The 25324-nt window shown below is 41.8% G+C and overlaps 1 protein-coding gene and 1 long non-coding RNA gene across 2 annotated transcripts in view; one reads left to right on the top strand and one right to left on the bottom strand.

Annotated features, from left to right (window-relative positions):
• The window catches only part of FBXW7 (F-box and WD repeat domain containing 7), a 274512-nt gene extending 270212 nt beyond the window's left edge, over window positions 1–4300 (bottom strand). Inside the window, exon 1 of the mRNA XM_036763823.1 lies at window positions 4110–4300. The gene's annotated coding sequence lies outside the window, so the exon portion shown is untranslated. The remainder of the gene's footprint in view (window positions 1–4109) is intronic.
• A 1090-nt stretch (window positions 4301–5390) lies between these two features.
• On the top strand, window positions 5391–9452 carry LOC118852799. The gene is made up of 2 exons (XR_005010626.1): window positions 5391–5830; window positions 7002–9452. It is a non-coding gene; the product is annotated as an uncharacterized LOC118852799 (long non-coding RNA).
• Window positions 9453–25324: the final 15872 nt, after the last annotated feature.

Here is a 25324-nt window from a genome sequence, read left to right as displayed (position 1 = left end):
TTTCCCAATTACATTTTAACCTGGTTCTGAAGTACTCATGAGTGCTGTGGGCCACATGTTTTAACACTTCTGCTCTAGAAAACCTCGAAGTAGCTGAGCACATCTGACCTAGGTACTTCCTGGTTTCCTCCCAGTCACATCTATCTTTTCCTCCAAGCAAAAACAGAAAGCAAACGCTCAATTCTAAAGCATTGGGAGCTTGACACTTTAACAGTGTCCACTGAGGGACAATTTTTGGTGCTATAAACTTTTTAAGTTATCCTGACATTTTAAAAATACCCAGTCAAAAAGAAAAAAGTATACGTCTACAATTTGTGATGATTTTTCTGAAAAAAACCCAAGTAACAAACCCCCCTCCCCACCCCATGACAAGCAGGGATCTGGGATAAGTTGAACATTCTTCTATCTATCAAATGAGATAATAATTGCAAAGTGCTTAGCACAGTGCCTGGCATATAGTAAATGCTATATAAATGCTACGGTGCTTCCCTAATTTAACCTGATCCTTTGAGTCAACATAATTTGCTATATCCACCTCTGCCTTTTTTTTTTCCTTCTTTCAGCCTTCTCTAAACAACCTTCTATCTTTTCACTGAAAATATTCAGTCAATAAATATTTATTATATGTTTACTCTGTGCCAAGTACTGTGCTAAACCACAGGAGACAGAAAGGCAAAAAAAAGTCCCAGACCTCAAGTAGATCACATTCCAGAGGAAGATAAAAAGCAAATGTGTGCATATAATATATACATTAAATTAGAGATAATCTCAGAGGGTAGGCATTAACCTTGGGGAGCAATCTTGAAATGGCCTCTTTGCAGAAAGTGAGATTTATATGGACTGTATTCTTTTTCCTTCAAAATATTAGGTGTGGTTGGCTTGTGTTTTTTTTTCTAATGTGAAGACTTTTTAATCAACCAGCAAGTTTTATTAAGTATCTACTATACCAGTTGATGATGATACAAAGACAGATGATGCGGTCCTGACCCTCAAGGAGTTTACATTGTATTGAAGAAAACAACATGGACACATATAAATGGACAGAAAATAATTACACCATGATTGGAGTTGAAGGAGCTCAATGTGGAAATCAGTAAAGGTCTCTTGAAAGAGATGGCACTTCAGCTGAGTCTTGAAGACAGCTTAAATAGTCCAAGAAATAGATATAATGAAAAAGAGCACTCCAGGCGGGGAAGGCAGCAGGTACAAAAGCAGAGTGTAAATGGACCGTTGTGTATCAGAAACAAGCAGGTGAGTCTAGCTAAAGCTTAGAGTTCATGAGTGTCAGTAATGTAATCAGCCTGAAAAGAATGGACAGAGCAAGATCATGAAGAACCCTAAATGACAAAGAAGTTTATATTTTATCCTAGAAGCAATAGGGAGCCATTGAACCTTCTTAAGAAGAAGAGTAATTGATTACTTCTGTATATGCTAGAACTAAGAATTAGGTATATACTTGATAAGCATTTCTGTTGTGTAGTCTTTCATTGTTTCAATAAATGTATGTTTGTCAAGAGGCAGGACCACATCCTCTTAAAAAGTTTTAATGTTTTGACAAATAGATTGACAATAACTGAAAATGAGAAAAATCATATTTAACATAATATACATCTAATCTGAAATACCATTTAAATGATAGTGAAAACAAAATTGCGAACAATTCATTCTAACCTACAATGAATTCACTATATGAACTACAATGAACTCACATTATGCCCTTCTAGACAGAATGTATATATTATCCAAATACAGGCTACCCTCCAAAATAAGATGTATGCCTAAATGAGATTTTAGAAAAAAAAATTTAAGGTATACATTAACCTTTGATTTAAACCTGCTTGGGAGGGGAAGAGTGAAATTTCCAGTTGTATGTGGACTAAAACTAACTACCATTTTTCAAACTGTAGAAAACAAAGCTCCTAAGTCTTACTGTTTATTTATCCTAACCAGAAAGCTCTTGTAGACTGGGATTGTGTTGCTTTTTACTTCTGTATTCCGAACATTAAGTTCAGGGCCTTGCACATAATAGATGCTTAATATTTACAAACTGCTCAAATCATCCTAGCTGCAAGCCTGGATGTGCCACGTATAGCTACACAGAAAATAGGATCTTGCTGAAGCATGAAGCACATCTACTGTAGAAAGAACTATTTAGAACCTTTTAAAAAACTAAATAAAACTAGAATATTGCATGAAATTTTTATTTAAGTTGAACCTCAAAAAAGACACAAATGCAGAGCTGGAAAAGTTCTAGAGAAGAAGATGATCAAACAAGTGGGGATGGCAAAATGGACACAAACTAAAACCAGAATGTTCCGCCTGGGAAGATAAAGGCACTGAAAGCCTAAAATCAGAGCATGCAGGAAGAATAACGTGCTTGGCATATCTCAAAATAGAGCATCTCTCTTGAAATCTGAAGATGATTCTAGAAAAACAAAAGGAGCAGGCTTTACACTTTGGATAGCACACAATGAAATTCATTACACCAAGAGAAACAAATTTGTTGTTTTAGATAAAGTAATGAATGATCGTGAATGGGAGCTCATGAGGTTCAGGGTAAATACTTAACTTTTTGAAGACATGCAGGGTAATGGTATACCCAAACAAATTAGAGACAGGATACTGGACTTGATGGACCACTATTCTGTATTCAATCTGAATGTTCAGTATGGCATCTGTTACATTCCCTAGATAAAGGCTCATGCAACAAAAATCTGATTCTTACAGACTGGGTAATTATATAACATTAAAATGCATTTATTAATATGGATATCTGGTGAGAACTCCACAATACAAAATTTTCCATGTTATAAACACTATTTTAAAATAGAGAAACAATCTGAAAAGAATTGTCACTCATAAAAGGAATAAAATCTTGGGCATTCTTGACTTAAACAAAATTTGTCAAGGTTCAGCATCTAGTAACACAAAATAAAGTGTTTAAAAACCCTGGGGGGAAGGGAGGGAGGAGGGGACTGGAGTCAAGCCATTAGGCCAAATATAAAAAGTAGTGGTTTTTGGAAGAGGACTTGTCATATTAAGTCTTTTAGATTAAGGAGGAATGGCAACAACTGCCCGTGAAATGCTACAGTCACTACAATGCCTTCCCTATTAATGAGAGGACTTCATAAGGATTCAGAATTTAAGTGTTTTTCAACTGAACTACTCAAATTCCACTGCAACAAATGATACCGTTGTCTAACACAAACAATAAGAGGGAAGGAATAAGACCCTACAGAATCCAAAAACTATAAGCCATTAAAAAAATACGGCTTTAAATGTATCTCCCTCTTACCTAGTGTACACAAGCCCAACTCCACCATGCATGTGGGAGCTAACATCCAGCAACAGCACAAATTAGGAGGCAGGGCACAGAGAAAAGAAAAGATTTCACTTTCAGGTGATCGCCAGCAACAATGTTAAAGGGCAGTCCACCTCCCACACTCTTGGACACCATCTATTCATGCTTTTCTGGAACAAGAGCTACAGCACTGTATCCCAATCAGTATGTGGAAACACTCTGGTTTTTAGCCGAGATCTAATAGGATCATAGAATTAAAGGGGCCTTAGCCTTAGAAGTTTCACCCAAACCCTTTATTTTACCGATGAAGAAAGACTCAGAAAAGTTTAGTGACTTGCCCAAGGTGACATGCATACACAACAAAGGATTTGAACTTGGGTCCCTAGACTCCAAATCCAGCATTCCTTCCACTATACCAAGTTGCCACCGGTGGGTCCAAATATTCTTGATTTCCTCAATTCCACCACCACCACCACCACCACCACCACCCCACATGTCAATTTTTGAACAGGAGGACTGGTGGAAAGAAATGTTAGAATAATTGGCGTGATGGGAATTTAACAGGTATTTCATGGCCTGAAAAAAAGTTAGGAAATTCTAAACTTAAGGAACCTCGTCTCCCTGTACTGTGAGAAGTAAGACACGCTTCTCACTGCCCCCACCACCACCACGCCATCCACCACCAGCAACAGCCGCTGTAAAACACCGGGGGTGGGGAGGGGGAGAGACAGGAAGCACCCCCTAACACCGCCCAGCACCTTTCCACCTCTTCCTTCCCTCCCAATGTGCTTTCCCTAAGATCACTCACGCGTTCGGATCCAGGAGGGCCGGCAGGAGCGCAGAGAAAGAGCGTAGCCTGTCTGCCTCCCTGCTCGCCCTCCTTCCTCAGTCGGTGGCAGCAGGGCAGAGCAAGGACACGAACACGTTGCCGTGGAAGAAGCGGTGAATGCTGAGGCTCCTCTTGCAGGCGACGGCCGGTGCCTCTTCCTGTGCCGGGGAGGAGGCTGCAAGCCCGGCTCCCTCCTCAGCTCCTCACCCCGCTTCGGCTCGGGCTGCGGCCCCCGCCCGCCCGGGGCCGCTCCCCCGGGCACAGTCACGTTGGGGAGCCTCCCGGTTTTGCTTTTATAAAAAGTTTCCTCGGGGCGGAGGAAGAGAAGCAGAAGTCGGGTGCGGGCGCTCCCCCCCGTGGGTGCCCCCGGCCCCGCCGCCCTCGGGGTTGGGGCGGGGGAGGGGGCGCGGAGGGAATCTTCTCCCCCGGGCCCAGGCAAGGACGCCGGGAGAGGGGGCCGGTCCCGGAGCCGGGGTCGGGGGGCGAGCCCCCGGCTTCCTGCTCTGCCCGCCGCCTCGGCTGCCGCTTCACATCGAGCTCCCTGCCCCCCCGGCCTTGGGGAGGCTGCTCTGGCCGCGGACCCGGCTCATGCGCTCCCTCCCGGGGCGGGATGCTACGGCCCCGGGCGGGCAGCGGCGAGGAGGCTGGGGGACCAGCCGGCTCCGCTCGGCGCCGCCCTCGCTCCGGGCTCCAGCATGTGTCCCCCTCCGCACCCCGGGGGAGCCCCCTTCCCGGAGACGGTCCCTGCTCTCCACGGGACAGCTACCCGGCACGCCCCCGGCCGCGGCCGCCCAGCTCCCCGCCTCCCGGGCCGGCTCCGGCTCCGGCTGCTGCCCCGGCGTGTGCGGCGGCGGCGGCGAAGCGAGGTCGGGGGCGGGGGGCGCTGTGGAGAAGGACGGCCTCGGCTCCCGCGGGCCGGGGCTCAGCGCGGGGCTCAGCCAGGTGGCAAGGTCTCGGTCCGGCTCGCTCGCTCGCTCCCTCCCTCCCTCTCTGTCGGCGGTGGCGCCGGGAGCTCCGCTCGCTCTCCCTCCCTCTCAGTGCGGGACTCTCTCGCCTCACTCCAAAGAGAGAGCGAGAGAGAGGGGAGGGGGGCGACAGGGGAGCGGCGCACACGGATGACGCAAGTCACCTAGCAACAGTTCTTCCCTCCTCTCCTCTCTCTCGCCGTTCCCTACCCCCCCTCCCCCCGCCCTTTTTCCTCCTTCCATCTACCCACCCCCAAGCAACTTGGGCGCCCGCTGATGATGCTGAGGTGGAAGAGGAAGTCGCGGCTGAGGGAGACTAGGGGGAGGTGGGTGCGCCTCAGGCCGCCGCCACTGCCGCCGCCGCCGCGTAAAGGGAGGAGGGAGAGGAAGGGGAGGAGTTGGGGCGACTGCAGTTGCTGCCTCTTGTCCCACCCCCGGCCTCGAAGAGGTGGCGGAGGCTGGATGTTGATGGTTGGGGTTCCTCCACCCTGGGGGAGGGAAAGGGGGAGGGGGAGACGCCGGGTGTGCAGACTGTAAGGACAGGAGCCTCTTCCCCCGCCCCGCTCCGCCGCGGGAGCGCGCGCGCACGTGTAGTGCGCGCACGCAGATGCCTCGGCGGCCGGAGGTGAGAGCGATCGGCTGGGTTTCGGAGCTCCGAGCCCCGGGGGGATTCGCCCGCGTCTCATCTGCCCGGAGAGGAGCACTAGGCCCAGCCGCTGCCACCCTCCCGGAGGGGTGAGTGACAGCCGCCCAGTTGGGGGATTAAGGGGACGTACGTCACGGTATGCGTAAAGGAATCCGGGATTTCGCGGGTGGCTCTCAGCCCCTGGCCAGCCCCCACCTTTTCTAAATGCGGCCCAGAGAGCAGTGACTTGCCCAAGGTCACGCACCACTGGCTCTGCGGGAACCTAGGCTCTGCGTCTCCAGAGGATAGTAGATTGAGACCGGGCCGGAGGGAGGGAAGTCTCGGCGAGGGGTGGGGTGAAGGTAGGGGTTTAGGAGGCTTTTCATTTAATAGATGAGGAAAAGAAGGCCACGGAAACATCTAGGGAGTTCCACTTGCCCAAGGTCACTACGGAAGAAAGCGTGACCACCGCAGTGTAAATGAAGTCTAGGTCGAGAGGCAGCGAAGCTAGTCGGATTGCAACAATGTCAGTAGCAAACCGTAATGTTAAGAGACACATTGCTCCTTGCTGTTAACATAAGTAAACTGTTTGAGGGGAATGTAATTTTTCGGGGGAGGGGATTCCTTTGGATTCCCGGAAAATGCATTTGTGTCCAAAATGTATCTTTTTCTTTTTAAGATTTTAATGCAGCCCTTTAGCCACAATTGTCTTTAAGGCATTCTGCTGGTGGGAGGGGAGAGGGAGGAGAGGGAACTGGAGGCTGGAACGATACAAAATTACATAAGCTATTGTGCTTGCCTTTAGGAGATTTGAGTCCACTGTGAATTTAAGACACAAACATGAAACTATAATGCATGAGATCATATAAGCACATTAGAGAGGTGCAAAAGAGTGCTATGTGAGATCCAAGTAGAGAAATTATTATTATCAGGGATAATACTAATAAATAGGATATCAGGGTAATAAATAATAATAAACAGGATAATCTTCTTGGAACAAATGGTATGTGAATTGGGCTTTGAAAGGGGTATAGGAATTTAACGGATGAAGAGGGGGAAGGATGACATTCCAGGCATAGGAAATGGTATAATGAACAAAGGCATGGTGTTAAGGATACATAGTAGTCCAATTTGGCTACACTGTTGAGAGTAGCATAAGATAAGACAGGAAACATAATATACCATACAAACCATAATACAAAATAACACATGTACAAGCAAAATGCAACTGACTTACCCACTTAACAATAAGACATTATAGTTTCTTACTTTTTTTTCCAGATGAAATTGGGTTTTCCCAAGTGGCACTGAGACCTGCTTCCAAATTAGATATCCTGTGGCAGTATAGCTTTGTGGGAGACTGGTGTTTAATGGCCACAGAGGAAGTGGAGCTATAGGAAATCAGAAGTTTGCTCAGCCTAGGACACCTCAGCCATTGAACTAAAGAACAGAGAGAAGTGGAGCAGAGTGCCAGTGTGGAGTGCTACACCAAGCATAAAGGAAAGGACGCTAGAATCTAGCTGGGACCAGTTCTGTACTCACTGAAGTCACTTGGTGTAGGGACTGAGGCTAGTGAAAAGTGAATTCCCCAGTGTGGTGTGGGAAGAGGCAGAGACACCTCTGAGTTCCAACCTTCAGGGGATCTGCCATCAAAAGAAAAAGAATCAGAAACTGAATGAGAAGGGAGTAAAAGAAAAAAGACTGACGTTACAAAAGATCCTAGAAGAAAATTCTGTTTATAAAGTTGAGTGTGCACAGGAATATCAACAGCTTCGCTGTTAATAATAGAAGGGAAGATGGCATCTAAAGAAACCCAGAAATCTCTGAGTAAATATAACAAGACAAGGAAAAATGAAGCAACACGTGATGAGGCAGCAAAAAGTTTTGATTCTCAAGAGAGTATGGAATCACAGCAGGATGTTCCTGAGTGGTACAAGAGAGAAATAAGAATCTTCAAAGCAGAATGTATGGCCTATACAGGAGAAATAATTGACAGAATTGAAAAACTTGAATCTGCCTTAGCAAATCTCTCCAAAGAAGCAAAAGAGAAAAAGCTTTAATTCTTTGAGGAACACAGAATAAAGAAGAAATAAAGATGTCTAAAGACCATGAATGAAAGAATAAAAGTTTAAAATAGAAAAGAGAATTGATGAAGATAACAAAGTTAAGAAATCCTTTTTACAAGAAGACAAAATATTAAAAAACTAATAAGTTAAAAGAGAGAAGAGGAAGGGAGGATTTTAGCCAACTAATGGAGAAAAAAAAGAATCAAATCATGTAAAGGGAAGAATGAAAAAAGAATGAATAAACTAAAAACTAAGGGAAAAAATGAAAAACAGAGGGGGTGGGGAGAATGGAAGAATATTTATTTATTTGTTTGTTTGTTTGTTTGTTTATTTATGTGTAGCATTACTTTTTTTATATTTTGAGTTCCAGATTCTCTCCCCCGCCTATTGAGAAGGCAAGCAATATGATAACCCATTACACCTGTGAAATCACTCAAAACATTTCTGTATTAGCTGGGGGGGCGGGGGGGCCAGGGTGGGGAAGGGGAGAGTGAAAAATAATGAAAATGAAAAACTGCACTCAGTTCATCATCTGTCTCCAGAGGTAAATAGCGTTTTTCATCATGAGTCCTTTGGAGTTACCTTGGATCATTGTATTGATCAGAGCAGCTAAGTCTTTCATAGTTGACCATCATTACAGTATTGCTGTTTGTATGTATAATATTCTGCTAGTTTTGCTCACTTCACTTTTTATGAGTTTGCTTATGTCTTCCCAGGTTTTTCTGAAACCATCCTGTTCGTCATTTCTTATAGCATGATAGTATTCTATCACAATCATGTACCACAACTTGTTCAGCCATTCCACAATTAATGGGCATCCCCTAAATTTCCAAATCTTTGCCACCACAAAAAGAGCTGCTATAAATATTTTTGTACATATGGGTCCTTTTCTTTTTTCCTTGATCTCTGGGATACAGACCAGTGGTATTGTGAGGTCAATGAGTATGTCCTTTGGGCATAGTTCTAAATTGTTCTCCAAAATGGCTGAACCAGTTCAAAACTCCACCAGCAATGTATTCATACCCCTATATTTCCACATCCTCTCCAGCATTTATAATTTTCCTTTTCTGTCACATCAGCCAATCTGATAAGTGAGGTGGTACTTTAGAATTGTCTTAATTTGCATTTCTCTAATCAGTAGTGATTTAGAGCATGTTTTCATCTGATTGATAGCTTTGATTTCTTCTGAAAATTGCCTGTTCATATCCTTTGACTATCAATCAGGAATGGAGGGAGGAATTTAAGAGTGAAGAGAGGAAAACTTACAGAAAGAGGGTTTCCTTAAAATAACTTAAACAATGATATCTTTAAAGAGGATGCCAGTTCAGAAAAAGAAAGCCATATTAGAGACAAGGATAAAAATAGAAACCTAACTCATAACATTACATGTGAATGGATTAAATAATCCAATAAAACAAAAGAGTTCCAATTGAATAAGAAAGCAGAACCCCAAAATCTGTTGCTTAGCAGTTTGTTGAGAGTTTTTTTTCTCCCTCTTCATTCTTTTTTGCTTTAAAAAATAGTCTTTTTTATATGGAGGGACCCCTGTGAAAGGAGAGGGGTACTAGAAGAAATCAGTCAATGTAACAACAAATTCATCAATAAAGATTTTAAAAAGAAAGTGGTGTTGTGATCAGGCAACACACATTCTGTCATCAGTAACTGTGCTTTGGACTAGTCCTTTTGCCTTCTCTAGGCCTCAGTTTCTTCACCTATAATCACAGGGTGGGGATTTCATGGTTTGGTGGGACCTGGGACCCTGGACAAGTCACCCTCACCGAACTTGTCCTGTAAAGTGAGGGGATTGGATTAGACAACCTCTGAGGTCCCTTCTTGCTCTCAGTCTGTGATCCTGTTATCCTTGAAACAACATGTACACTGAAAAGTACCATTTAAATATAGTTTGAAAGCACTAGAAGCTGGGGGAATTGAGAAAGAATTTGTAAAGGGGGTGGCATTTAAGCTGAACTTTCAAGGGAGGTGGGGATTCTAAAGAGGCAGATACATTCTAAGCATGGGCAAAGCACAGGGGAAAAGAAGTGTTGTGTATGAGGAACAGCAAGAGGACTAGTTTGCTTTGGTAAAGTGCTTGAAGCATAAGGTATTGTGAGGCTGCTATTGTTCCCTCAAGTCTACTAACTCCTGGTTGATCAGTTTTCCTAATTCCCATGGCCTACTGATCTACTTTTGTCTATCTGGGACCTTTTGTGCCCTTGGGTTAACACAAGACAGAGGTCACCAGTTAATTGAATGAGGAGCACAGTCTGAGACTTGTATCAGCCCTGGGCCAGTCTAGTCCTGGTTTCGTTGCCTTTCCCTAACCTGGGATTTAGGTGGACGGTGGGACAGTGGAACACTGGTAATTATTAGTCCTGTCATGTACCACCCCCATGGTAACAAGATCTCAAGGATCTAGATGATTTTCTGCTATTTAAGTGCTTTTAGAGCTTCTGTTCAACAATCCTCTTGGCACAGGTGTGACAGTTTCTAAGAGGCAAAAAAAAAAAAAAATGCCCCATGAAGAATCACCATAAAGGGGGAAAATGTGAAGATCAAAAGCCAGAAATCCTAAACCTTTCCATCTGGAAGGACTGAGTCTTGGATCTCAATGATCTGGTCCATATGGTATGAGATTCTTAATCCTTGAAATTCACAAAGACTAATGCAGGTTGGTGATGATGAGTCAGCACAGTACCAGGAACATCAGGAACACAGCACAGATGACAATACCTCCAGCACAGTCACAGATTCATCATGAACCAGTCATCTATTAAATTGGCCAAGAGATTTTAGCTGCATAAAACCTGTCATGGGATCTAAGGTGATATTGAGGCTCTCCCAATACTGCCACCCACTTAGAATTCCCCAGCTCACCTGAGAGCCTCATTAGGTGAATGACAGGTCTTTGATCCCCTAGACACTTCTACCTCTAAGGAGAGGGACTAAATGAAGACTCTCATCCCTTTGGACTTAAGAGTATTAATGCCTTTCACAAATAGTAGTCCAGAGACTAAGGCCTCTTCTGGAACCCCACCTCTTCTGCTCAACAAGATCTTACATACAAGGATCTGGGGATTCCTGAGGAATGCTGTTTTTATCTAGTTTACTGTTTAAAACTCTGGAAAGGAGTCACCCAAACCATCCCAGAATAAACGAAGCCTGCCAACTTAGGTGAACCTGAGCTATTTCTCCAGGGCCTTCTAAAAGGGCAAGGACCTAGACTACTTGAGGAAGGAATAAAGAAGGGCTGGAGAGGGTCATCCAGAAAGCCTTCCTGGAGACTGCATCCTAAAAACCAGAGGATCAGAGAGCCCTTTCCCTTCCTAGAGTGGCATTGATTTGTCACAGATATGGCTTCTGGAAGGTTAGGCACCTGACCCAGGCAGTCAGATGCATAATGATGCAGCTCTTAATTAGCAGGAGTAAACCTCTTTGTTCTGAGATGAAAGTACCATTTTGATAAGTGAAAACAAATTAAGGGACACATAGGTTATGTTAGTGCTTCACAAGGCACAAAGACCAGTAGGTCAAAAATAGCTGCTTTGTCCCTATGAGAATCACATGATTGTATATCCAGCATAAGATGTAACCTCCCTAATGTCCATATTGGCAATGGACCCATTCCCCAAACTCTTGTAATAAAGTCAACCTGCTTGTTTAGTGAAAGTTCTTGTAATAAAGTCAACCTGCTTGTTCAGTATGATGTCTTTGATGGGTGCTGACATGTCTCACAAACAACTGAATTCAATCGGAGGCATCGGCAAAATATCTCCGTTGGTCTTAAGCCCAAGGAGACTAGCCTTTGTTTTTCTGGCCGCTTGGCCAGCCCTGTAGTGTAAACAAAGATCTACTCCATCCCTCAAGGTTCTTGCATGCCAGTCATGCAGCTTTCAGCTCAGCCTGCTGAGGAGGACTTCCCAAGACCATGATTAACCTAGAGTATCCCTTGTTACTGGCTTAGAAGCTGCTAAAGTCCACTTGCATGTGCCTTTAAAAAAAATAGCAGATGGAGCTATTGGTAAACCAGGCAAAAATAGCATTCCTCAGGAACCCTTAGATCTGTATAAGTGAGATCTCATTGAGCCTAGAAGAGGCTGTGTTCCGGGACCTGGACTGGAGGCTTCAGTCTCTGGCTTAGTTGCCACCTATTTGTGAATGGCACTAATTGTAAGCACTCAAGAAAACATGACTTTTAATGTACCATTGCCATTTAGTGACAGAAGCCTTCTAAGCCCTTCCCATCTTATTGGAAAGACCATTTTGTATCACCCAACTAAAGAGGCAATTGTGGATAGAGAGTGATTGTATCATCCTGCATCATCTGTTCAGTAGCAGGTAGGGCTGGTTTTAACTGGTTTTATAAAGAGGTATAGTGAGTCACCCCTTTGGAGAACTGGCATCTTCAGAAGCCCAATAGTTGCTTATTCTTGCCATACCTTTGTTGTCGAATCGTTTCAGTTATGTCCGACTCTTCTTGACACCAAAGATACTGAAGGGGTTTGTCATTTTCTTCTCTAGCCCATTTAACAGATGAGGAAACTGAGGCGAACAGGGTTAAGTGTCTTATGCAGGGTCACACAGCCAGTAAGTGTCTGAGGGCAAATTTGAATTCAGGTCTTCCTGACTCTAAGTCCCGAGCTCTAGCCACTGTACCACCTAGCTGCCCTGGCCACCCCTTTGGCACCTGCCAAAGGTTCCACTCAGCCTGCTATTTCTGGGCAGAGACCTCCAGAAATAAGGGCCTAAAAGAAGAGACTACTGAACAGCCTGTTCTGGGCTATTTTGTTCTGGCTCCTATTTGAGAGAGATGAATTTATAGATGACTTGGTAAATGGAGCCCATCAGGATGTCCAGATGGGGAATGGGGATTCTCCAAAACTTGAAATCTAACAAGTCTTTGGGCTTCCTTCTTAGATTGTGGGGGAGCAAGTGTTAGTAGTTAGTTCTGGGCTTTACCCAGAAACCTCTAGGTTTTCCCTCCCAATATATTCTCTAATACTTGACTGAGAAGGCTGGATTCTAGATTTTCTAAGGATTCATTTCCCACACCTTATCCTTCATATGTCCCAACCAATCTAAGGTCTCTGCCATTATGGCTTCATCTGCCCCAGGCCATATTATGTCATCAATGTACTGATGTACACCAACATCCCCAAGAAGAAACACCTTTCAGGTCTCTGCCCATGATGATGTGGCAACAAGAGGGAAAGTTCAGATAATCATGGGGAAAGACAGTGAAAGTACACTAAATTCCTTCCCAGGTGAAAGCCAACTTCTAACTAGGCTCAGCTACAGGAATAGAGGGAGGGAAAGAAATATTGGGTCAATAACCCCATACCACTCACTGTGGAGCTGGGCTACCTTGCTCTATAAGAGATCATAGTCAGATCAGTAACAGCTGTAATGATGGGCACGATGATTTTACTCAGCTCCCTGAAGTCTTTCATAAGCTGCCAGGTGCCATAGCTTTTTAATGTGCAACACAGGCTTGGTGTATGAAGTACTCTAACTTCCTTCATCTGCACCAGTGAAGAAGAAATATTTCTCTCTCTCTCTCTCTCTGTCACGCGCGCGCGCACACACACACACACACACACACACACACACAAGGGCCCTGTTATTGTTTGGTGTTAACTACATAGGATGGTTCAAGCAATTCCAAGGGTTTTAATTTGGTCCTACTCACAATAACCTACATAGGCTGAAAGAGCCTGCACAGATACTGATTCCCAAAGAAGAGGCAGGGAACAAGCATTTATTAAGCACCTACTATATGCTATGCACTGTACTAAGCACTTTACAAATATCTCAAGAGTCCATGAGGCTCCTTCCTTCCATGCTCTTTCATCTGTAGCCTTCTCTGGATGATCTACGAGATATAGGGGCTTTTAAAAGTGCCTTAGGCTTGAGCGGAGCTTACTCCACTGCCTCTACTACCCTAGTGCTGAATTTCTCTGTACAGTTTTACTAGTATCCCCATGGGCTGGCCATCAATTACTTTTTCTTTTTTCATCGATTACTTTCTTAACCCCACATTGCAGGAGCTCTAACCTTGCCCCACATTGGGACAATCAAGCTCTGACTTTGTCACCTTTTCCTAACCTGTATTGGACAGGGGAGGTGGGAGGAAGCCTAGTCAATATTGATCCAATCACAACCCACAAGAGTACCACTTAAAGGATGAAGAACTCAAAAAATTCCTTTACTCAGTCATAATCTCCTATCATTCCATCTCTCCTTATGCATTATTCCACTCATTCTTTTGCCTCAGAGACCTGAATCCTGGCCCTCACTCCTACTAAGGCTACACTCTCCTCCCTTCTCAATCTCTACGCCTTAGTAAACCAGTCAATTCTATACTATCTTTTACTCTCCAATTCCTTACCCCCATCCTCTTGCATTCCACACCTTGCCAAATACTAACCCTAAATTGCTCCCACCATCTACCTCCTTTGCTTCTACTCTTGTGCTGAATGGAGCTGGAGGAAGTTATGAAACTGCTGACTGGGTCCATCGAAAATTTTTGTTCTCAACTGGGCGCTCATTGAATAAGGAAATCCTTTTTATGCCTCCTAATGCCACTGTGGCCAGTGACACTCCCTCCTGAATGTGGCCTTAACCAGATTAAAATCTAATTGGGAAATGGTTAGCAAAATATATAAAAATACAACAGAACATAGATAATATTAATAGATGGTTTTCTAAATCAACATGCCCCTGTGGGGATATTATGTATAGTTTAGTGGATCCATTTCTATTCACATTTGATACCACAGCAGCTGTTCCAAACCTTTCCCCAAGTCTCTTACAGTACCTCCACTCACCATTTCAGATGAGGGTCTTACTTCATACTTTACCAAGAAAATAGAGGATATGGCCAATCTGGGAGTGTGTTTTGTTTGACTGTGCTTAAATCTTTCTTTTACAATGGGTTTGGGTTTTTTTTTTGTTCTTTTTCTTTTCCCAGGCTGATCCGGCCTGGGTGGAGGGGAGGAGAGGAGAAAGAAGAAGTAGATGGGAAGGGGAAAAATTATTCTCCCTAGATCCTACCATACATATTAGCTATTATCCTATAGTTCTCCCCACACTCTTCTAAACTCTCTTCAATCTGACTTCTGACTTCATTATTCACCTGAAACTGTCCTCTCTCTAAAATTATCAATGATCTCTTAGATGCCAAATCTCATGGCCTAGTCTCATTTATCATTCTTATTGACCTTTCTGCAGTATCTTATACTAGCTTTCTATCCTCCCAGGCCTGGAATGCATTCAACCCTCTCTTCCACTGCTTGAAATCCCTAGTTTCCTTCAAAATTCAGCTCCAGTGCCGCCTTTTACATGAAGCCTGTCCTGATCCACACCCCCATCCCATTGCGTACTCCTAGCTAAGAGTTTACTGCATCCTAAAAACCACCTGATATTAATTTTGTAGTTACAGGGTGTTCCAAAATTCTTAGTGCATTTTAAAGCTTCAATAGCTCAAAACGGCACTTTTGGGAAATCTTGCATTGTGTATATATTTGTTTAGTCACATTTATTGCCCTCTTTGGAATGTAAGAAACTGCTTCACTTTTGTTTTTGTATCCTCAATGCTTTGCACAGTGCCTAACACGTAGTAAAAACTTAATAAATGCCGGCTGACTGACTGTCTTCTTCTCCAAGGTCATGTTGTTTCTGCTTTTGTTGGTTTTGTAATAACTTAAATATGTTCATATTGTCCTCCAATTAGAATGTAAGTTCTTAAGGGCAAGGACTATTTTGCTTTCATTTTTGTATCCTGGGGCTTAGTATAGTTCTTGACATTAGTAGACACAATAAATACTTGTTAGTTGATTGACTGATTTGAAAGGTAAGTTAGAACCACGTTATGAAGGGCTTTAAATGCTAAACAGAGGATCTTTTATTTCGTCCTAGAGGTAATTGAGAGCCATTGGAATTTTTGAATAGGACAGTGACTTGTTCAGGGTTGCACTTTAAAAATGTCGCTTGGCCAGTTGTTTGGAGGATAGAGTATCCCAGGAGGAGACTTGAGTTGGGAAGACCAGTTAGTAAGCTATTACCATAGTCCAGGGGATGGGTGAGGAGGGCCTGAACTGGGGAAGGGGTGATTGTGTGAGTAGACAGATGACAGATACTAGAATCACTTTCCGTTGTACCGATGCATTTCTTTTTATATCATATACATTGACGATGGTGCGTGGAGTGTTCGAGGAAGACTAGCACCTTTGGTGTGAGGGCTTGCCATGCCATTTTCAGGGCTGCTCATCCACTTTTGTCCACCCATCTCTTACCTGTGGCTCCTAGAAGTTGTAGCATCCACATCAGCCACATCCTGGTAAAACCCTCTCAGCAGGCAGGTTAAACTAGGTTGAGAGTAACCAGTGGGCCTCAAACCTGTCAGTGAGTTTGAGGATGTCTACCCCAAGCACATAAAGACTTCTAGTGGAATGGGTGGATGAGAACAATTTTCCAGTGGCTGTGAAGGTGGCTGAAGCAGGCGCTGTGGAGCACTTAGAGCTTGGTCAGACACAGAAGACAACAAGGTTATCCACTAGGCTATCACCAGTCACCTTGACTTTTGTCCTGCCACTGGACTTGGATGACTCTGGAAGAGAGAGTAAGGCCTCACTTAAATCCAATTCACTGGAGAGTCAAGACATCACCCTATGATATCGTCGGTCCTCTTCAAAAACAAAGGACAAACAACAACATTTACTCATTACTTCCATTTCACAAGAGGTCTTTTGTAACAAAGTACAACAGTTAAGTAAAACTAATAAGAGAGTGAACCCAGCTCAAAGTTCATGTGACATTTCACATCTCTAACACTCTCCCCACCTTATATTTTTGATTGACAGAAATGTCCCCCTCCCTACAATCCATTGAAAAAAAGAAAAGGAAAGGGAAAGGGAAAAAAGAAAAAAAATTCTTATAAGAAATATCTGTAGTCAAACAAAACAAATTCCTCCAAGGGCTGAATACAAAGAGTGTGCGTATGTATGTGTACACACACACACACACCCACACACACATTATTCAGCCCCCTGAATCCATCACCTCTCTGTAATATATGGGATGTTTCATCTTTGTTCCTTTGGAATCATGAATGGTCAGTATATTGATCATAGTTCTCACAGCTTTCAAGGTTATTTCTATAGCATTGCTATCAGTATATACATTGTTCTCCTGGCTCTGCTTATTTTATTCTTCATCAATTATAGAAATCCCCAATTTTTTTATTTTTATAATATTGATAAATATTCACTTTGCATCAGATTTGTCAACTGACTGGGGTGGGCAATGAGGAAAGGTAAAGATTCAAGAATGTGAAGCTGAGTAACTAGTAAGATATAAATTAATAGGAGGAATGGATTTGATGAGAAAGATGAGTTCTGTTTTGCACATAAGTTTAAGATATCTATAAGACATCTAATGGAAACACTATTGTGTAAATGTAAATGTAAATGAAAGGATTACTAAGAGGGAGTTGAACTCTGAGTAATGGGGGGAAAAGACATCAATGAATGTCCCGAAGAGAAATTGAAAGATACTTCCTCCCTTATGGCAGAGTGATGTGAGACTACCAGGAAAGAATATTGTGTATATTTTCAGATGCAGTCACCTTACTGGCTGCTATCTGACTGGGAAGTGGGAAATGACTGTCATATAAAGACAAAAAGCATCAATAAAATGTATTATTTTGGAAAATGTCCAATAGGCAGCTGATGAGGAGGGATTTGAACTCAGGAAGGCAACTAAAGAAAGATACCTAGATCTGGGAGTCATCTGCACAGAGATGATAATTTTTTTAAAAACAGTATTTTATTTTTTCCAACTACATGTAAGGACAATTTTTAACACTCATTTTTTAAAAATTTTGAGTTCCAAATTTTTCTCCCTCACTCTCTCCCTTCCCCCTTCCCTAAACACAAAGATGATCACTGAACTGTATAGAGCTGATGAGATCACCAAGAGGTCAGAGTGTAGAGAAGGGGGCCTAGAACAGAACCTTAGGGTATACCTACTTTGATCCAAGACCTAAATGATTATTCAGCAAAGGAAACTGAGAAAACTCTGCCGAACATGTATAAGAAGAAAAAGTAACATCACAAAAACCCAGGGAGACTATTTTTCAGGACAGAGTGGTCAAATGCAGCTTCATGGTCCACTGGATAAAACACCGGGCCTGGAGTCAGGAATACTCATCTTCCTGAATTCAAATTCAGCTTCAGACACTTACTAGCTGTGTGACCCTGAGCAAGTCACTTAACCCTGTTTGTATCAGTTTCCTCATCTGTAAAATGAGCTGGAGAAGGAAATGGAAAACTATATCAGCATCTTTACCAAGAAAATCCCAAATAGGGTCACAAAGAATCGGATATGATTGACTGGACAGAGAGAGAGTCAAATGGTACAGTGAAGTCCAAAAGAATAAGGACTGGAAATCTTGGCTTGTAGAGAGAACTTCTTAAAATGAACTTCCTCACCTTCTTCTCTCTCCTAGTCCCCTTCACCCCTGCCCTCAAACCTCACCAATCATCTGGCTGTTTTACTAAAGAACAAAAGTGGAATGTCTCAGATAAATGCATTCCTGAAAATGTTGACTACTGGAATTCCTCGGAAGCTAAAACTTAGTAGCTGAGGGAACAGGATCTGGGTGAGAGCTCGTGGCTCCTCGGAGGTCTGTCAGGGCAATGGTGGTTCAGGGGAAGGCACTGACAGAGGCAATGGTGTAAGAGCTTTTGTCTTCATCATCAGTATCCACCAGACCTGTGAATCCTAAGGGTTCTCATGCAGCCTGGCCTCTTCCTCTTTCAGTTCTTCTGGCCCCTCCTGTATCCTTGATGTTGCTAAAAGCTCCCTCAATGGCATGAACACAATAGCATGGCCCTGCACTCCCTTGTGACAGCAGCACCAGCAGCTATAGTGTTCTCACCAAGCAGAATGTGCCAGCTTTGGCATACCACCTCTAGGCATAAGACAGGAAAAGTGTGGGGAAGGGACAGAGAAAAAGAATCACATATTCTCAAGTCTATCTGCATGTGGTATGAATACTTCCTACTTTTTCTAACCCAGATAGGAGGTAACCAGGGAGGATTTCAGCAGTTCAGTCTCTGCAGAAGAATTAGATGAAGTCATCAATGCCGAAAGCAAGAAGCCTTTTTACTTATTTGGCTTATTTAAGAGAAGCTTAACAGGGGATACTCAAAGGTGCTCAGAGAGGGAGGTAGGAAAGAGAACAATGCCACCTTCAGTCCCACCCCCTCTACCATTACCATGGGACTGAAATTGATACCTCCACTATGGGACTGAGGATAAGAAAGGGATATTACAAAAGAATTTGCCCCAGACATAATGGTCTTTAGGAGGAGAGAGAGGAGGAGACCATGATGGTCAAGAGAGGGTCTGCTCCTAGGAAGTGGAAAATCACTACACCAATCTCTTTCTAGGAATCTCAAGTCTATTTTCATTCTATGCATTAGGCTTGGTTCAGACAGCTCCAGAATCAGTATAATTCATAAGGTTTGTAGGCAGAGTGGGGTCCCACTTAGATGTGTTTGATTGGGTTTGCAACTCTGAGGACACAAGCATAGAGGTACCCAAAAACTAGGAATCTGAAAGTTTCTGGCCTAGAAGTTTCAAAAGAAAGAAGATCCAGATATAACGGATTCTAGAAAAGAAGAAGGGTAGTAGGAGATGTGGTGAGACAGCTTGTTAGGAAGAAGAAAAACTAGTCTAGAAAGAAGAGGTTGTTCAACTATAATACAGATACACTAATAATTCAAAATGTCATAAGTGTATATTTTTAGGTGACATAGAGTTTATTCCCTGACCTATCAGTTCCGTGTGGGTGAAATTCTGCATACTGTATTAGATTTCAATATAGCAAGGAATATTTATAAGGGCATTCTTCCATATTTGGAATATGATTCATTTATCTATTCAGATAAATCTATAACTAGATATATAGTGACACATATCAATATGTCTATATTTGGGAATGTAATATTAGTCTAGACCTGAGATTTAATTAGCTTAGGGAACTCCCAGTGTGAAAGTCCTGCAATGATATAGATCTGCAACTCTGTGGTAACTTTTAGTCTTAGAAAGTTGTCTGGGCAACTGAAAAATGAAGTGCCTGGCCCAAAGTCTGTCAATCAACTAACAATCATTTATTAATCACCTATAACCATTAGGGAGACAAAATGAAACCATCTCTGCCTTCAAGCAACATCCTATTCTATTCTATTCTATCAGAGGAGTCAGCTTCTATGTCTAGATATATATACATATATATATATATATATATATATATATATATATATATATATATATATATATACAAAATAAAAGTAATTTTAAGTGCAAGGGAGAGGAAAGGAGGAGTAGCTAGAGGGAGTAGACTGGATTGAGAGATCAAATGTTGGACCTATCTGTCCTTGGACAAGTCAACTGACCTCTTTAGTCCTTAGTTTTATTATCTGCAAAATGAGAAAAGGGGTTCCAAGAGGGGATAGACTATGTAAAGTCAGGGAGACAAGAGATAGAACAGTGTGTGGGAGGAGGAAGCAGGCCAGTTAAGCTGGATTGGAGAGTGCATGAAGGGAAGTAATAGATAACAAGTCTAGAAGGATAGATTGGAGCCAGATCCTATAGAACTTCAATTGCCGAGCAGATGAGTTTAGATTTGATCCTGGAAGTAATAGGGAGCCACAGAAGTTTATTAAGTAATGGAGTGACATAGTCATGTTCTTTAGAAAAATCACTTCAGCATCTGTGTGAAGAATGTATTGAAGGAGAGAAATAAATGAGACAGAGGGGCAAATTAGGAGGCTGCTTCAGTAGCATAGATGAGATGTGACATGGAGGGTAGCTGTGTGAATTGAAAGAGACAGACAAGAGAGACATTATGGATAAAGAATCAACAAGCTTTGACAACAGATTAGACATGTGGAGTGAAGAGGAGCAAGGAGTCTGAGATTACCCCCAGATTATGAACTTGAACGACTAGAAGGATGGTGATATTCTCAACAGAAAGAGGAAAGTGTGGAAGAAGGGTGAGTTTAGGGAGGGAGATGAGTTCTGCTGTACACATGTTTAGTTCGAATTGCCTGAGGAAATCCAGTTCAAAATGCCCAATAGGTAATTGGCAACATGGAATTGGAATTCAGGAGAAAGAATATCTGGGAGTCATCTGTGTAGAGATGAAAATTAAAACCTTGGGTGTTCTATAATATAGATTCTTTTTGTATGGGGGTTTTACTAGATAGTCACTGAGGTCTCTTTCAGATAGAAAATTCTGTAATTCAGTAATCCTGTGAGCTCATAGGAGCTGATGAGGTCATCAAGAGAGTGTGCGGAGAGAACAGAAGGGGGTCCAGGAGAGAGCCTCAGGAGTTCACATACATTTAGGGAGAATAATCTAGATTATAATTCAACAAAATATACTGAGAAGAACTGATCAGACAAAAAGCAGAACCAAGAGACATCAGTGTTTGAAAACCCAGAGAAAAAAGACGATCCAAGATGAGTTAAATGCTGCCAAGAAATCAAGAAGTATGAAAATTGAGAAAAGGCCATCACATTTGGCAATTTAGAGCTCATGCTAACTTTAGACAGCAGTTTTAGTTAAGTGATGAGGTTGGTAGCCAGACTGCAAGGGGTTCAGAAGTGAGTTAGAAGAGAGAATACTCATCTTAAATCTAGAATTCATCAAAGCTGGGACTTTAACTCAGAGCCTGTTGACTCCAAGACTGACCTTCTATCTACTCTACCATGGCACTTATATTTCCTATATGTCCAACAAATTACAGCCAACTGCCTCAGCAATATTTTAAATATCCCCAAGGATTGGTCCTTAGAATACTATTTTCAAGCCCATGGTAGTTTTAAAATTTTTTTCTTGAAAATCCAAATTATCACATTTATCTGGGTTAATAGCATTTCTTGCATTATTTCCATAACCACAGAATGTCAAAGCCAGAAGGGACCTTAGAGTCCAAATACAGTCTAACCCTCCTATTTTGCAAATGAAAGGACTGACCTATTATTGAATCTTCATGACTGAACATTTCATAAATTCTTTTATCTTTATTTTTTACACTACTCTCCAAAAGGTCCCCAAATTTGTCTCCATTTGGGAAGTGCCTGGGTTCCCTATTTTGAATAGCATATAGTATTATTACATTATCATATTTATAGAAAGATATTATTTTCACAATAAGCATTTGAATATGTATTTACCTCTCTTGAGATGTAAAGCTACTCAAAGGCTGGACTATATCTGTTTCATGTTCTGTACCTCCTGTTGCCATGTATTATTGAGCCATCAAAGAATAAAATGGAATTACTGCTGTCTTTATTATGGTTTTTAAAGTATTTTTAAGTATTATCTTTTTAAGTATTATGAGCAGCGTACATTGTAAAAACATTTTCAGGGTATTTTTCTCAAGTATATGGAGATATTTCCCCCTTAAGTTTACTTAACTATAGCAATATATGTCAGTTCTCTTTCCTGCTCTGTGTGTGTATGTATGTGTGTGCGTGCATGCATGTGTACATGTATGTCAGGCAATTTCTTTCCTGAGTTAGATCCTAAAACAGATTTTTTTTTCATTTTCCAAAGGACTTCATGAATTTGGGGGAAAACTATGTTGGACGTTATTTCCTCCCCTAAGGACTTTAGTATTCTGTTTTAATTTGTTTCCTAAAATGTTATGGTCCTGATTCATATTTATGGGTTCTAATAATTTTGGCAAATTCCACTAAGCTTTACTTTTCCTTTTAATTTAGTTGAACTCTATCATGACATAAGGCACCTTTGCCATTTGCCAGTTTCATTTTATCCACGCACTATGCTAAATTTGAAAATGTTATCATTATTTCTGTATTGTCTTAGAAATTAATATTATAGTTCTTTATTTTGAAAGGTGGTTATGATCATTCCTAGATATATTTATTGAAACTCAGATGTAGACATAAAGTATTAATATTATTGATGTAAATTCTCTAATGATGGGTTCTGCTTCATAAAATTATTTTCAATCAAATCAAATGCTCTGTAACAAGCCAGACAATGTACCTCCTAATAGTGGAGCATATGCACTGGGAAGAAAGATGCTTAAAATCAGATTCTATACTAAGCAATGTATAAATAATTGGTCTTGACCAAAATAAGACATTCCATTATTATAGGATAACACCTACTTTTACCTCATTCACCTGAAACTTCTCTCTCCAAAGCTATTAATGATATCTTAATTGCCAAATCTAATGTCCTTTTTTTTTCAGTCCTCATCCTTCTTGACTTTTCTGCATCCTTTGACACTGCTGATCACCCTCTTCTCCTTCATGTTTTCTTCTCTCTAGTTTTTTGTACTCCTGGTTCTCTGTCTAGCTATCTAACCACTGCTCAGCATTTTTTGCTAGCTGTTTTTTCTGGATCATGCCCACTAACTTGTAGGTATTCCCCAAAGCTCTGTCCTGAGCCCACTTCCCTTCTCCCTCTATGCTACTTAGCTTAGCTTGGTGCTCTCATCAGTCCCCATGGATTCAATTATCATTTCTATGCAGATGACTCTATGATCTATTCATCCAGCCCTAACCTCTCCCCTGACCTCCAGTCTTGCATCTCCTGATGTCTGTTTGACATCTCCACTAGACATGCTATAGCTATCATAAAATCAACAAATGTCACCTTCCACCACCACCCCAAACCTTTCTTCTTCCTCACTTCCCTATTACTATTGAGGGTAACACTGTTTTCCAAGTATCTTGGGCTCAAAACCTAGGTATCATCCTTGACCCTTCCCTCTCTCTCACCCCGCCCCCATAGCCAATCTGCTGCCAAGTCCTGTCAATTCTACCTTTACAACATCTCTCTCATGTGGCCCTTTCACATTTCTAATACTGCGCCACCTTAGTGCAGGCTCTTATCACCTCAGGCTTGGACTGTTGCAATAGTCTGCTGGTTAATCTCCTTGCTTTTGGCCTTTCTCCACTACAGTCCTTCCTCCACTCAACTCTCAGAGTGATTTGAAAGCACAAATCTGACCAGGTTGCCCCAACTCCTAGTCGATTAACTCTAGTATCTCAAAGAGAAGGCTTTAGCATTTTTAAAGGTGACTGGGAAAGTCCTCTTGGGAGACTTTTTCGTACTTAGTTGTTTTCATGTTGTCTCCTCCAGTGTGTTTTGCCTTTCTTTGTATCCTGAGAACTTAACACAGGCCCTAGAACATACTAGGTGCTAAATAAATGCTTGCTGACTTGGCTTCACTTGCTATTCTTTAACATTACATCATACTATACATTACATCATACCGTACAACATGCTATTACAAGCTATCAGCTACATAATGCGACCATTTCCTAAAAATATCTTAGCAGAATATTAAGACATTAATACTAGCAAAATTTGAGTATAATATACACCATTTCAAAGAATAATTCTTTGTGACATTTTTTCTTCTCTTTCTAGATGGTCTCAAGAAACAGTGCTTTATTTATATTAAAAATTCCTTAGGTTCTAAATTCACAGAATGGCATTTGGATGGCCTTAGGTCCTGTCATCTATTAGCACTGAAAAATCATTGCAGTCTAGAAGGACAGAGAATAGAATTATCTTTCCCATTTTAACTCACTGGCATCATCATCATCATCTTCCTCAGCATCATTATCATCATCATTATCACCACATAGACACTCTCTTTACCAATGCAGATCACTGTACCTGTGCAGTCTAGTAGACAGTCTTGGAGATTTGCTGTGCCTGAAAAATTTCTTCATCCTAAAGCCAACCTGATATTGAGTCACCTTGTTCAAATCACTTAACTTCTCTGAGGCTTCAATTTCTTTAGCTATGTAATCAACGGACTAAACTAAATTATCTCTAAGATCTCCAGTTTTTGATCCAAAGTTTGAATTTCCTTCTCAAAAGCCTCATTGTATTTAATGAACAAGGTGGAGTTTACATTTCATCACAGGTGTTTTTCAGTAGTAGATCATTTAGTTTGAAATCATGGGCCAATTTTATCTGATGAAACTCACCTATGGGGTAAAAAAATATAATATTTAAGGAAAGTAGAATTATTGGGGCCCTTTATACAAAAGACAGCTTTAGATGTAATTTAAGATAAGGAAAAAAGAAATAGAGATTTTAAATTATTCTTTACAACACAAAGGAAAGCAGTAAGAAAGGCTAGCAGTAAGAATTTGCTGACAGTACTGATGCCCCTAAATAGGAGTTCATGGTTACTTTAAACAACAAAAAATGGGGAAAGTGGGAAAAGAAAAAAGAAAGAAGAGGAGGCAACCCCATAACCTTTCAAAATCGATGATAAATAAAAAATAGATACTGGGTGTTTAGAAGATTTATCATTGCCCTCAGAGCCTTTCACACTTAGCTCACCTTTGCAAATGTGACTGATCAATGCTGGCTAGAACTCATTATAATCTGATGATGTCATTTTTGGTGTTAAATGAATGGATGATTGGAATTTTTGTCGGGGTCCATAAGAGTAAACATTTCACACAAGGACA

The sequence above is a fragment of the Trichosurus vulpecula genome, chromosome 6 (assembly GCF_011100635.1).
Source record: "Trichosurus vulpecula isolate mTriVul1 chromosome 6, mTriVul1.pri, whole genome shotgun sequence".
Classification (NCBI taxonomy): domain Eukaryota; kingdom Metazoa; phylum Chordata; class Mammalia; order Diprotodontia; family Phalangeridae; genus Trichosurus; species Trichosurus vulpecula.
Note: the sequence above shows the minus strand (reverse complement) of the source record. Positions and strands in the feature narration are given on the sequence as shown.